Genomic DNA, 5,562 nt, shown 5'->3' on the forward strand with positions numbered 1-5,562 from the left:
TGAAGGGGTGATGGCAGCAATACTTTTTTCTACCCTTAATCAAAGGAGACTTAGAGCCATTATTTTTAAGGATAATAAAGAACATGTAAGATTTCGGCCCAGATGCTTGCTCTGCTGGGAACTCCAGCCTCCTGCCACCCTCCATCTGAAGTTACTGAGTTTGAGCATTGGATCTGAGCTAAAATGTTATCTCTTCAGGGGAGTCTTTCCTAATTCCCTGTCTAGTCCTTTGTCATAGTCCTTGATTATATGCTATCTTAGAATGGCGCTCCATTTCTTTATAACATTGATCTCACTGTGCCGTTACACTCTCATTAGTGCTATATTGCCTCATGTCTGTCTCCCCTACTTGTGTTCTCCTGCTTATACAGCCTCCCCTGACTTATATCATGACAATGGGGACCATCTGTGGTTTGACTTATCATCATATCTCTAGCAAGGGACACAGTGCCTAAGTGTCTGCTTCATTCCTGAATGAATGAAGTGAATGAAGAACCATGAGCCCTTGTGGTGTGCCCAATATCTGTCCTACCTCTTGTGAGAGGTGTTATGTGTATTCTGTGTGCTGTGGTGATCCAGGCAAGCTCTCGTCATGAGTGTTGGATTCATGACATCAACTTTTCAACTTCATTTGGAAAGCCAGTGTCTATACTCATTCCTTTTTCCTCTAAGGCATATCATTCAGATAGCTTTGGTAAGAAAAGTATTTTACCTCCAAACTCTTAGGAAATGTCTATTTCTGTATTTATGACCTGAGGTTCTGTATTTATGATCCAGGAAGTTCTCCTCTCTTCCGCATCTATCTCCAGTGTTGTTATAATCCCTGATTTTTACACGTACTTAGATCTATCGCATTATTCTTTTTAATGAAAATAACCTAGAATAAAATTAATGTAGTAAAATTAAACATTTTATAACATGACAGTAAACAGTTAAAAAGGAGATGGTTTACTTATTTATTTAGTTATTTTGCTGAAGATTGATTTTTTTTAAACTGACCTTCATAAATTGGTAAACTGTTTATGGAGTCCGATAATTATTTGAAGTTAGTACCATCTTTAAGGATTACATACATACTTTGTTGCAAATGTGTGCTATTAAATCAGCATTTCCTAGTCATTGGCCTATGTATATTTAATGTTAAAATTTAGTTTTAATATAATGGAAAATTATACTTCCTGCGTCTGAAATACAAACCCAAATTGTGTACCCTAATAGAGTTAGCCTTTCTTTATCATCATCAATGAAGGTGGTATTCAGATGTACAAACTTAACAAATAAGAGTACATTTTATTTTTCAATTTTATTTTAGATAATTTAATGGAAATCTTTTCAAATGTATTATTCAATACTATGTATATGTTTCTTTTTATCTAAAAGGTCAATAATTCTGTAAATATTAGTTGCAGTTCCATGTAATGCAATACTCCTTTGAGGGTGGGATGCATAAGGCTAACAGCCCCTTGTCTTAATGACCTCAGCCAGTTTTTCTGCTGCTGTAAGCTGCCATTCTGCTGTCAGCCAGCCTTCAATGAGCTACCTCACTGTCACTACCCTTTTAATGACTTGTCTGTCTAGTAAGAACTGGAGATTGCCAGGGAATAGCTGCTACAAAGCTCATTAAGCCATTTTACCTTGGTTTGTTCAGAATCCAAAATCTGGAGGCCTGGGTCTGTACTTTCTGGCCAAGAAAAGTGCTCAGAATTTGCAATTCTGAGTCACTGTTTGCTGGACATTTGGCTACTCTTCCTGTATTTTCTTTCTAAGAGAAGCAGAACTGAGAGGAAAGATCAAGGAGTATGTTTTAAGAGACTAGGCCACTCACCTTGTTCTGGCATTACCTAGCATTGCCACCTTGGTAATATGTTCTGGGCATCAGTCTTCTTATCTCTAAATGACAAGATACATAATGCAGCAGTTTTTCTTTTCCAAAGTTAATGATTCTTAATTTTTGGTAAAACCATTTTAGTTGCTGTCACAGTCTTCATTTTATCCAGTACATGCATCAATTATCGTTAGTTCATTAATGAGCAAACATGTAATCTTATTATGCAATGTAAAAAATCTACAGTATGCTATAATGACAGTTTTATTCAGAGTGAGACAAAGAGTGTGAAGTACATTTTTTTCCATTTTCAAGCTGCACATCCACACACCTAATTACTGTTGTGTGAATAATTTCACAGTACCTACTAAGACTTCTAATAGCTATCACTGACTAGTAATCTGTCAAGCTATAATGCAGGATAATATGTTTTTACACAACAATGGTGAGGCTCTCATTAATTATTACCACCTATAATTGCTTGATGTGAACCTTTATTCTAAAACTTAAAAATTATATACAACAAAATAATGATTTAAAATACTTCTAGGAAGTCTATACGCAGACGTTGCAGCATTAGAGTTAATGATGTATTAAGTCATTTCTTATTGCTTTTGTCTTTTTAATAGGTGACATATTATTCAAATTGAAATAGAATAAAAGTTTCTGCCAACAATTAAGCATCACACTTAGTCACATCTCCTGCCTTAAAGATAAGCATAAAATTTATTAGACAGACTTCTTTAGCAATATCTGATACAGAACATCAATATATGCCCAAGGAAGAAGAATTTATAGTCTAGCTTTATTCTCCAACGGTATTGCAAGTTCAGGTTTTATGCATGTTCTATGTCTTTTAGTATATCTGACTTTCAGATCTTATAATCAAAATCTACCATTTCACCTTTAATCTAAACTTTAATTCCAGAAGATTTCAAGCAGACCTCTTTTTGATAAAGTATATTCTTTCTTTTCTCAGATATCTTATTCCTTTTACTTTTTTACTGTAAAACATATAGAGGGCAAGGCTAAGGTCCAAATTTAAAATTATGAATGAAAATGATTGTTTAAACAAGGGGATTTTGAATTTAACGGAAAGGAGAAGGGCTAAAAAAAGGAGGTCTAAGCAGAAGAAAATCCGTGTGTCAGATTCTAGATTTGTCTGTAGGAAGGCAAGAGTGGAATAAATTAAGGTTCTGTCTTGAATGAGAAATGGAAGTTTTTGGCGGTGGAGTGGGGAAAGGAGGACTAACTAGAGTGACTTGTTTCTAGGTTTGGACCTTGAAGATTTCTGAAGTTGATAGACCCCTGGTGTTAGGCATACCTTTTCAAAGGCAGCATTGGGTTTGTGGAATGGAGAGTCATATGATTGCAGGTGCTCATGTGAGAGAAGGAACGACAGAGGAAGCAAGGCAAGGATTGTGACTGTTTGCCAGGGTGATCTGCATTTGGACAGTACGCCCATGGCCCGGAAAATAGCAAAGTCAAATGGAGAATGATGCTCTGCATTGGACAACAGTGCCGTTTTTCATGGCTGGGAAATGTATAATGAATTTTCATAAAGTCAACACTGTAATTAATCATTTAGTCTTTATTTCAGAAACTGAAAATTTTCATAGGCTTTTAAAAACTATTTCATGAAAGTAGGTATTGCAGATTTATTTATATGAATCACATCTTTCAGACTGAGAGATGAATGATTCAACCAGGGATTTCTAGGAAAATAGATTGCCACTAGGAAAGATAGTAAAGTGCCACCTTTAATAGTAGTTCTTAGTTATTTTGATTCAGCGCTATTCATTTTCTGCCTAGCTTGGGTGGCATTGGGTGGAGGAGGGAGGGAGGGAGGGAGGGGAAGAAAAAAGAAAGGTCTAAAAATTTTTTTCTGGTTTCTGTTTCCTAAGATTACATTCAGACACTAGTCACATAGCTATGTGGTCATAGTGTGGAATTCTTTTCAAGTGCCTCCTTTTGAGGATATGAAATCACCAAATAAAAGATCCTGTGCCCAAATTTGAACACATTTCAGAACTATGCCTGCAGATAATACAGATTATTCACTTTATCTTTTATGCTTTCGTTGACACATTATAACTTGTGTTTCTAAGTGAAAATTTAGTGTTCATGCTTTCAGTGGGCTTGAACAATCTCATGATTTTTTTTTTGTCATTATAGCTGTAGTGCTATGTACATGACACTCACTGTGTTGTTTTTTCATTTACTTAAATTTTTATACACTTAAATTTTCAATCTGTTATTAGATGCTTTTTTTAAAAAGGGGGTAGGTTTAATTTCCTAGGCAAAGTTAATAATACAAGTTTATGACTCGTGTCTTAGTTCTCGCCCATGAGACCCCTTGGAAGGATCCAACTGATCTTAAGGATCTACTGCTTTCAGAACCATCTTTAAGTGCCTGCCCCTTCCTGCTTTTTACAGCTCAATGGCCGCATCACTCAGGTGCAACTCCTCCAAGGGAATCCAGAGACATTTTCACCCAGTGGTTTAGGAATTCTCGTTAAAATAGTCGCTTACAAGGTGTCCATGTTGTCCTGTACTCCAGCAACAAAGGGAGGATTTTGGTCAAGCTAGGAAGCGGTAGCACCTTTTTAATTTCTTTGCTCATTAAGGGTGACCAGTCATGGCACTACTTGTTATAAACAGGAGAGTCCTTGGAAAATGACTTGGGAATCATCTTTGATGAGAAGAGTGCTGTATTCACTTGCCTGATGTATTCTCTTATTGAGCAGAAAAACTTAATTTCAGGACTTTCATCACCTTTTAGCAAAAGTAAACTGCAGTGTATTTTCATTTCCTAATCAGGCCATTTCTCTCTTTCTTTTTCTGCTTGACTGAGTCATGGCTTAATTTATTTCTGATATTGCTTGTTCCTCGCCCTTTGTGATTGGCCTCAACTGTGGAAGAGCACCCTTTGTTCCCTAGAGTTCTCTTTGGCCAGGTCACATTTCAGCTACTCATTGAAACATATATTTATTCTACTCTGGAGCACATTGTCTGGCCAGCCAAGAATTCATAGTGAAATGTAACAGTAAATTGTGCTCTGTGGTCAAAAAATGCCAAATGATACACACAGCAGTACACAGATTTCCAGCATAGGGTAGAATTAAAGAGCTAAGGACCAGTGCCAGGATTGTTGGCCGTATTTTCACAGTGGCCAGGTTTGTTAGAGTCGAACTTGGAGAGAGCTTGAAATCACTTATCTCATATGTTTGGGCTCACAACCACAAAGCCTCTGAGAAACACAGAACTGATCTTGTAATAAGCTCCAGCTGAGTTTACAAGCCTCCGAGCCTTTCTGAAAGCCTGTTTAGTTTAATGAGGGTTTTCAGATTTCAAAGCTCACACACCTTCACATAAAAACAGATGATTATGACCAAATTAGGGAATGTTGTTCCATGAGTGTTTTCCCCAATATGTTCTCTTCTCATTTGTCAGGCATTGTTCCTTTACACTTTTCACCTTCCAGGCATCATTTTTAAATATAATTTTTGAAAGTCTTATTGTATATAGTTTCCATTCAAGCAGAATGTTACATTACATAAAAGAAAAGGTTTTCTCTTAACAGGGAAAGACAAATATGCATATATTTTATTCTGGTCAATAAAAAAAAAGGTACAATCTTAAAAAAAATCAAACCCTTAACTTCTGCTGCCATGACAGCTGTCCTGAGAGGCTACATCTCCATGTTCACCCCTGTGCCCTGCTTCACAAGGCTCTAC

Source organism: Neophocaena asiaeorientalis, unplaced genomic scaffold, assembly GCF_003031525.2.
Source record: "Neophocaena asiaeorientalis asiaeorientalis breed wild unplaced genomic scaffold, Neophocaena_asiaeorientalis_V1.1 scaffold1085, whole genome shotgun sequence".
Taxonomy (NCBI): Eukaryota; Metazoa; Chordata; class Mammalia; order Artiodactyla; family Phocoenidae; genus Neophocaena; species Neophocaena asiaeorientalis.